At 41.2% G+C, this 10,060-nt stretch overlaps 1 protein-coding gene and 1 pseudogene across 5 annotated transcripts in view; both read right to left on the bottom strand.

Moving 5' to 3' along the window:
• The window catches only part of LOC111868734 (homeobox protein cut), a 394,707-nt gene that overhangs the window by 107,346 nt on the left and 277,301 nt on the right, over window positions 1-10,060 (bottom strand). The window lies entirely within an intron of this gene.
• LOC111868754 lies at window positions 4,562-4,680 on the bottom strand (annotated as a pseudogene).

Raw genomic sequence — 10,060 nt, 5'->3', positions numbered from 1 at the left:
ACCCGGGCCGCCGCGATGGGAAGCCAGCGACTAACCGCTTGAGCTATGGCGCGGCCTACAAGGGACTTAGTCCCACCCCACTAGCAACACAAAAATACATGAAATACTGACTATTTCAAATGCTTCAGGACATCATGTGGGTCCGACGAAGCTGTCACATGGCTTCTGAGTTGTATTTCGGAGAAACCAATTTCGAATCTCTGCCGGGACACCGATTATCCTGAGATCTATTATGGTTTTCCTCGGTCTCTCAATGCAAATGGTGGGGACAGACCGCTTTTCTGATTTAGTATACATTAATCCTGTCACTATACGATACATAGCTGGAGCTACTGGCAGCGCCGTTAAATACGTCAGAAGTAAATAAAACATTCAGTTGAATCTTAGCGAAGTCTTTAGGATAGGAGACGGATGGTAGCAACTGAAGACCGCGCTCCGCGGTAGGCCTTGGTATCAGCGCGGTTCACTTGTGACTCTACTGTCAGTCAGTCCTATTCTGACAGCTCTCTTCTAACTACGCGGCCCTGACAGTCGACCAACAGCCTACTATGGCTCGCAAGCCACAGTTCTACTATGGAACAAGAGTACAGTTCTCTTGAAGCCTTGCGGCTTGGTTTACAAAAATGGGTATTTACTAGGTTCTAGAACCGGAAGTACGTGTTAGTTTTTAAAAGAAAGTACAATATATGTATGAAAGAGTTTTCGTGATTCTGAACCATAAATTATCTAGACGAACTGTATTTAACGAACTGTGTACTAACTTACTTCATATACTGTTCTGCCTTTTCCCCTCCCAAGGGCATGTTCATTGCAAGACACCTGGATCCGGTTCGAATTACTAGAAACATTTCTTTTCATTTCGGCTCTTCGTCCCCCCCCCTTCCTATTCCCTTCTTCTTCTTCCTATTGTTATTACAGAAGACCAAAAACCATATACAATTCTTATTTATTTCATAATTTAATCTATTTCTTTTCTCTCCTGATCACCGTCGTGATTTGGATCTTATTATTACCGGCAGCTGTCTTTATTTTCCTCTCGTCCACCTTCGTTTTGCCTTCTCTGTCGTCACGGCACACTGCACACATGTTCTGGTTCTTTGTATTCAGCAGAAACATACACACACATCAACTGAACAGTAGTTAGGTGATTTGGCTGCAGTTATACATGGCTGACACGACTGGGTGTTTACAAATCTCAGCTACAATTCCAGAAAAATTGATTCCTTAGTAGGTTTACGCTTCTCACAAAGAAAAAAAGTCCCATTTTAGGAATTTCCGTTCTCACAGTGGTGGTTATCTTCTCGGATATAACGTCGTGTAATCCGTTGAAAGTAAACCGACGTTTCGGAGCAAGATATCGCGTTGCTTTCCACCTGCTTTCACACCGGTATCTTGCTCGGCTTATTATTCTTTCGAAACGTCCGTTGACCTTCAACTGACTACCCTGTAGAGAGTACTCTTCAAATAAAGTTCCAAAACATAACTTACCTGAATTATTAATAGGTAACTAACATATTAGCCGGTCATGGTAGCCGCGCGGTCTAAGGCAGGTACTGTCTTCGCTCGCTTGGAAACCGGGATCGTGGGTTCGAATCCCACTCAGGGCATGGATGTTTAGTTTGTGTATGTGCGTTTTTCTGTGTTTGTGTACAGGTAGAGGCCTTGCGACGAGCTGATCACCCGCCCAAGGAGTCCTACCGAATGTGTAAGATCTAGAAAAACCGAAGTGAACGGAGAAGTTCATGGAGGTGGGCCTAGGCCCACTGGGGCTGGAGTGCCAGGGGAAAAAAACTAACATATTAACGCCACACTACGGGTAATTCATTTAGAATATAATGTCCACTTGGCCAATCACGAAATTCCATGCTCAAATGGAACACAGAAATTGATGAGAGTCCAGACAAAAGCCCGCAATTGGATCTTACCCTCAGGCAACTCCCTCTGGTTCAAGTCTTCATGACTTATTTTTCTACGACGTTTCAATAAGCCTAGTACGGTTTTAATTATGCCAAGATGCATCAGGCGGTCTCTTTCCATTGATATTTTCATATAACATTGTTTAATGTATATTATTTCTTGGTTTCAACCATCCTGTCATTCCTAAGTTAATTATCTTAACAATATTCTGTGCAGGATACATAATCTCGCTACTTTATCTCTCTTAGATTCAACTGTTTTCTTCAGCACTCTGAAAGGCAGAATACTATTACTAGACCATCCTTCTACCTAGAAACTAAACAACGGGTGTTCACAGAGAACACAATTCTTATGCGCCCATCTCATTTCCTATCGGTTCTTGTTCTTGGTTTGTTCGCAGGGCCACTTCGAGTTTCCTTCCAATCTATTGAAATGAGACACAAGGGGAAATCTACCACCTACTTCTTCTGCTTGCAAACATTTTCATTTGCTACAGCGTGCTAGAGCGTAAATGCCAAAGAACATCAATTCTTAAAGACACGACACTTCAAGTCTCACTCTGAGAGCCTCTGGTACCATGCAGTTCTTGGGATTTTACAGGACTTCTGAAGCCAGTTGCTTTAATTAGACATATAATAATCGGATATTATTAAGTTTTTATTTATTTATGAGCAAACGTACAGGTCCAAAGGCCAATTAGAAAGTATGTATGAATAAAGAAACGAAACAGGACACACAAAAAATACAGAACAAGGCAATTTACGTGGTAGAGTCATTAAGTTCGTGGAATGTGGTTTTATGGCATCATATTACAAGGTATTCACATACACTTACACAGATCCACATCGGCCCTCAAAATAGTTGCCGTTGGCCGCTATGCAAGTCTGCCAATATTGGTATAGCTGCCGAAAACATTGCTGAAACGTATTGGCAGGAAATTCCCGTACGGCGTCTCTTGTGGCAATGACGACCTCTTCGGACGACTGAAATCTACGACCACGTAGCTTTGCTTTCAAGCGGTGAAAGAGAAAGAAACCGCATGGTGCGAGATCAGATGAGTACGGAGGGTGTGGCAAAACGGTGACCTGTTGCCTTGCCAGTTCCTCTTGGACAAGAACAGAGCGATGTGCAGGGGCGTTGTCGTGTAGCAACAGCCAATTCTTCTTACGCCAAACGTTTCGCTAGGGGATTTGCCTAGTTTTTGGCAGAACTTGATGTTTGCCCGTTGTTTCAACTGCCACATTTGCGATTTCCGCCACTTGCATTTAACTGTAGTTCACAGTAGGGGCCGTATTTTGCACAAAACTGCCTCTTGCTGTGACGAGAGATGAACCGACAGGGCATCATATCGTGCCTCAACCTATCCGCTGTAGTGCAATGCAACGACGATTTGAGGCCATTCCACAAACTTATTGACTGTGGTAGTATAACATTTTGATACAATAATAATTCAAATCAATTCTTTATTAATGTTGTATTTTAGCGTCCTGTTGCACTGATTCGTATCCATAATATGTATATATTAACCGTCTTTTAGTGCATACAATTTCACTTGTCACTTCACACTACATGTTTCGGCATCATTCTGCCATCCTCAGGTGTATTAATCACGTTAAACCATTGCACTGCCTGCCATCAAGTGTCCATTTATAAAATGATATAAAATGTGTGTTCGTCGTTGTTCAATAATAAAATTTATATATTAAAACTTGTTAAGATCTATCAACTTACATGTCGTATATCAAACTCGTGAGTAATGCCATTCATCCGTTATGGGAGTCGTTCTTCTTATGTTTTAATTGTGTATATACTGTGTCTTACGATGTGTCTTTCTTATGTGGCTGCGTGCGTTGTATTGCTGGACGTATGTGTGTAGTGACAAGTGAAATTGTATGCACTACAAGACGGTTAATATATACAAATTATGGATATAATTCTTTATTATTTACGTGTCGAGCAAACAGCTACAAGCCCAATTACAGACACAGCACAGTGTAGATACTTGTAATTGCATTAAGGACAAATACAATATGAAGACTAGACATATAATAATAATTCAATTCAATTCTTTATTATTTATGTGCCGAGTCAACAGCCGCAAGGCCAATTACAGACAGAGCACAGGGTAGATACAAGTAAGTACATTATGGACAAACATTACATAAAGTCAAAGACAAATTACAGACAAGCACTGGAGGAAAACACAATAATGCAGACAAGTAAATAAACAAACAAACCAACAACAACAATAATAATTTAATTAACATAAATCAATAACGCAGACAAGTAAACAAACAAACAAATGATAATAGCAATAATAATAATTTCATTAACATAAATCTAAGTGTTACTGAGAACAAATAAATAATAATAATTATTATTATTAAAATTTTAACATCTCAATACTCTAATGGCCGATGTTAATAAAATCACAAGAAAGAGGACAAACAAAATAAACTTGTACAAACAAACAAAGACAAAAACAACAACAACAACAATAATAATTCCATTACCAGAAATCAAAGTTATCATTAAGAACCAAGGAAAGTGAAATGTATACATTTACAATGAGTACGATTAGTATTTTAATGACTGGAAGAACCAGGTCCAGTATAAAGTACGACAGCAATAAAATAAATTTAGGTCACAACGGCCCGTGGTGTTCCCAAGTGGTCATCCATCCCAGTACTAACCACGCCCAATGTCACTTAATTGTGCTAATCGGACGAGAACCGGTATTTTCAACATGGTATGACTCCTGGCACAACAATGATGCAATTCAATTCAGTCCTTATTTATATATATATATGTGTGCAAACTTAACAGCCCCAAAAAACAATTACAAAGTGAGCACGAGTGAAGAAAAATAAAAAAACACATATAAAATACAAGAAAGAGGCAATTTATTTCATAATAATTCAATTCCTAAATTATTTACGTGTCGCGATCAACAGTCAGTGGCCAGTTACAGAGTCCGCATGAATACAAGCAACAGCAATGAGACAACAGAGGACAAAACAAAACAATCAGTTAAGGATGTTTACATTTAACCGCGAGTTTCTAAAGATATCCGTAGATTTATAAACTGCATTTGCAGTAGAAACGCATCTAGCTGAAGGGCAGTCAACGGATAAGCAACAAAACATGGCGCCCAATACAAAGCTTCCTTTAAACTAGAATATTTCTATAAATGATCCATTTTGTTTTCAATTTACAATTAACATTTATTTTACCTTAATTAATATTATTTTCCTTTCACAGCTCTACGATCAACTGATATTTGGGGGGCAGGGGGTACAGATATTTTCCAAAACTGTTCAAATATTACACAAGGCAGCGTTTCGCATTGGAAAACAATTTCCTACAACTGCTAACAATTACGCACCGCGCCATTAATACGACGGGACAATTAACCTTATATAAAATCGATGAAGCTGGAGGGTGGGGCCACAGAGAAATACGAAATAGTGAAAGAGGAGGTTCTCATCGGGTTGTTTATTTGGATATTCTGTGACACCGTAACAACGCTGAGAAGACGTGGCGTCAATTTAATATGTGAATGTGGCTGTGAATAGAGAAATTCGGAAGAACTCTGAAAGAAATGGCTGCGACACATTCCAGAATGTCTTTAGTGTGACACACGGAAATAACATAAGTAACCACCTCTCCAGCGGCCTCCGTAGTCTAGAGGTAACGTTCCCACCTCATGACTCGTGGTACGCGGGTTCAAACCCGGCGGAGGTCGTCGAATTTTTAAGGGCGGAAAAATTCAGGGAACAAGTCCTCCGGGAGGGACTTTAAGCCGTATGTCCCGTGTCGTAGCTTTACGGCACGTAAGAGAACCTCATATATCCAAAGGAGGTCACTGAGCCAAATTCAAAGACGTTTCCCGCCAAACAAGTAGTCTCTAACGCCTCTGATAGATGGGGGAAGCATTATAGATACCGGCAAGCTAGTGGAGGCCGAACTCGCTGGCTCGGTCGGAACTGATGGTACGCACCAATATCGGTAGGATATAGAGACTGGTAGAATATCATAGAGGGAAGCATGGGGAAACCCACCCTCTCCAATAACTAACTAACTAACTAACTAACTAACCACCTCTCCAGTAGCAGAACTCGAACCTTTAACATCGCTAACACGAGAGCTGACCGTTGAACACGATCCTGAGCCTGTTCCATCCACTTCTCATCAACATTACCTTGAGATTCATGTTAATAATATCCTCCCACCTCCTTGGTCTTCAAAATTCTGTAAGCATTCCTTGTCCCTCTCCGTGCAAGCTTCATGTTGACTAATAATTGGGCAAATGTCCTACTGCTGGAACATCCCACTGACCTAACAACATTGTACATGTGCAAAATTTACAGATGCTTCTGTAATGTGAACATCTGATACATTAAGAAGTATGCTTAGGTAAACCAAATGAAAGTCGGTTTACAGTCTTCTAAATCAGTGTTGCATGTTGCTTCTCATAGGTCATATTCCCAAAGAGTCTTGACATAACATAGAAAGAGAAAGAAGCTTTTTTCAAAGAAATAGAGTTTTAAAATTATTTTGGTATTGCACTAATCATTAAGGGAAGTTATTTTCGAGAACTCTCATCTTATTCAGTCTGACGCCATGTTGCCTACCAGCAGGAGAATGCGTCAAGTCGGTTGAGAAACATTTGCACTTCTTACAAGAAGGAAATTAAGTTTTAGTATGAGAATATATAATATATGTCACAAACTCCGTCCTAAGTGCAACAATTTATTGTAGTTCTTTCGTCTTCCTTTCTTCTGTGCGTGCCGCTGCTTAGAAAAGATAAGCAGCAGCAAGCACACAGGGAGCCTACACAGAATAATACCTGAACAGTGCTGAAAACAAGAAGTAGCCGCTGCAGCACTATAGACATAGGGTGGATACCCCTGAGAATTTTAAATTTTAAAATTTGAGGAAAAAAAAATTAAAGAAATTTTTAAATTGGAATTGAAGATTTTAAAAGTGCCAGTTTTTAAAAATCAAATTGACGTGTGTCGGTTAACTAATATTTTGTACATATCTGACTGAGATCAGCGGGGAGGATTCTGATATATCGGGACCTGTTAGCAATGGAAAAATGAACAATTGGGAAGACTAGTGTTTTTTAAATTTTAAACTACGTGCAGTGTAGCAGCTACGTGAGAGTACACACCTGATGATGGCCATTTACGGCCGAAACATGTAGTGTAGAAGAAAGGAAGACGAAAGAACTACAATGAATTGTTGCACTTAGGACGGAGTTTGTGTCATATATTGTGTAGAGTGTAACAGGATGCTTAAATATAATAATGAGAATATATGTTTGAGTATCCTATGGACACTTTAACAAAGCGGATGAATTTAATGGGGCTGCCATGAAGGCCATGCTACAGGGTGCATTCTTACCGACATATTCGACGAATGTAGCTCACAAGACGAGAGAACTTCTGAGTTGCAGGTAACATTTTAGCACAGACTCGAAAATATTATGATGGTAAATATATCCGTCCTTTGGTTTTAGGGGCCTCTATCTAACGTGTAACTTCGAATTTCGGGGTTTGGCCACGTTGAGTGTTGTAGCTACTCAAAGTTTTCGGAGTACACTCAACACGAGGATTGCAGGAGGCCGAAACTGCGAAATAGCTACGACATGCGCAGTGGCTAAACCTCTAAATCCGAACTCGTTGTAATGATGGCAGATACTGGAAGAATATGCAAACGGTTTATAAAGCAACATTTAAAAAATGTCTAAAAATTTAAATACGGTAACTTTAGTAATTACCACATATTTACTTAATTTACTAAAATAAATTTATCAACAGCCTACTATGACACCAATTATACTTATTAACAACAATAGAAATACAAAAAAAAAAAAATCCCGTACTGAAGCTCTTTGGAATCGTACCGCATAGGAAACCTCTTCCCCCTCTTTCTCGCGTGACGTCACACGACACGGTACCGCCATTACACTGCTACATCTGACTCCAATCCTCTTACTTGTAATCACTGTCCCCAAAGTGCTATTATTTTATACACAAGCCGCTAGCTATAGCATTGCGTTTCGATTGCAACGTTATGCCCCTCCTGCTTTCGGCTTTTGGCTTTAGCGGAAAATACCTTCGAAATTAAGATTACAGAAAGAGGGTTGGTAATAGAGTTTGGAACATCCTCTCATTGTAATGGATTTGTGTTTTATTTCTTTCGCCCCTCATCTAGTTAATCCATCCAAAACAACAAAATTCTTCGTATTCTCTTCGTATCAGTCTCAGAATGTTCCCATGTTTATCAGTTTCAAAAATATGCAAAAGATATTTCGCTTAGAATTATTCACTCTTCCTGACTGGAACTATTTCACGGTGAAGAAGTTCACTAAAGAATAGTTTCTTGCCATCCATTAACAGTTTAGGTGCACTATATGTGGATCTTTGCCGGTCACGGTAGCCGAGCGGTCTAAGGCATGTACCGTCTTCGCTCGCTTGGAAACAAGGATCGTGGGTTCGAATCCCACTCAAGGCATGTTTGTGTGTGCGTTTTTCTGTGTTTGTGTACAGGTAGAGGCACTGCGACGAGCTGATCACCCGCCCAAGGAGTCCTACCGAATGTGTAAGATCTAGAAAAACCGAAATGAACGGAGAAGTTCATGGAGGTAGGCGTAGGCCCACTGGAGCTGTAGTGTCAAGGGGGGGGGGGAAGAAGAAGAAAAAAGATCCGGGATAGCGGAGTCGGTATAGCGATTGGCTACGTGCTGGACGACCGAAGGGCTGGAGTTCGAGTTCCGGTAGGGTTAAGCATTTTGTTTTCTCCGAGTCGTCCAGACTGGCTCCGTGATCCACACAGCCCCCTATCCAATGTGCACCGGGGGATCTTTCCCCGGGGGTAAAGCGGCCGGGGTGTGAAGCTGACCACTCATCTCCAACTAGTGCCGAGGCCAAGAAATGTGGATCTATACATCCACTTCCTCATACGCTTTCATAGTGTAGTGCTTAATTAGTCAAGCACAGGGACAACTTGAGAAGTGCGATAGTTGTCTATGGAAGGTGCAAATATTCTTCGTCATCATGTACAGACGAATTTCAGCATGAACCCAGGCTCCTACCCAACGGATATAGTCGATTATGTCCTCAGGGATCACGTGACTGAAAAACGAAGTAAATCATTTACCTCCTGCAGAAGTTGAGAACAGGAGTAAGCTTACATCCATTGCCTCTATATGTCAACGTACTGTGATGCCTAGGCACGAGGGCAACTTTGCCATATTACTTATTTCATCCTACCTCAAAAGAACTCTTAAACGGTTCCTTGCACGTCTTACAGAATTTGTCAATTGTAACACTGTTAATGGCCGGTCACAGTAGACGAGCGGTCTAAGGCATGCACTATCTTCTCTCGCTAGGAAGCCGGGATCGTGGGCTCGAATCCCACTCAGGGCATGAATGTTCAGTTTTTGCGTACGGATAAAGGCCTTGCGACAAGCAGATCACCCGCCAAGGAGTCCTACCGAATGTCTAAGATCTAGTAAACCGAAGTGAAACGGAGAGTTTCATAGAGGTAGGCCAAGGCATAAATTGGGGCTGTAGCGCCAAAAGAAAATAAAAAACACTGTTAATGTCATGTAATATAACCTACAGTGTCTTTGTGTTGTTCATTTTACGAATACATGACGTCAAATGGTGACTGGTGAATAATGAACTAGCAAGTATTTGAAAGAAACAGTTAAGGCCTAACAGGGATTATTATAGAATTTGTTTGGAAAGTCTGAACAGAGCCACAAAAAAGTAAAGAAAGCAAGTGTGCCGGCCGAGATTCGAACCCAGAATAAAATACAAGTCTAGAACGTTGCGGCCACTACAACCCACTCGGTGATTTTTTTTTAATTCGCACAGTGGGGGGGTGGAGTCCAGCTGGGACCACTCGGCACGTAGGCCACTGATTGGCTTATTGTACCTGCCCAGAGTGCTTATGACGATGGAGTATTTGGTGGAATGAAGATTGGCAGGGGAAACCGAATTACTCGGAGAAAACCCGCCCCAGTGCCACTTTGTCCACCACAAATCCCACTTGACCAGACCCGGAATCGAACCCGGGCCGCCGCGGTGGGAAGCCAGCGACTAAAAGCTTGAGCTATGGTGCGGCCATA

The sequence above is a fragment of the Cryptotermes secundus genome, unplaced genomic scaffold, assembly GCF_002891405.2.
Source record: "Cryptotermes secundus unplaced genomic scaffold, Csec_1.0 scaffold13, whole genome shotgun sequence".
Taxonomy (NCBI): Eukaryota; Metazoa; Arthropoda; class Insecta; order Blattodea; family Kalotermitidae; genus Cryptotermes; species Cryptotermes secundus.
This window is presented reverse-complemented; position numbering and strand designations above follow the sequence as displayed.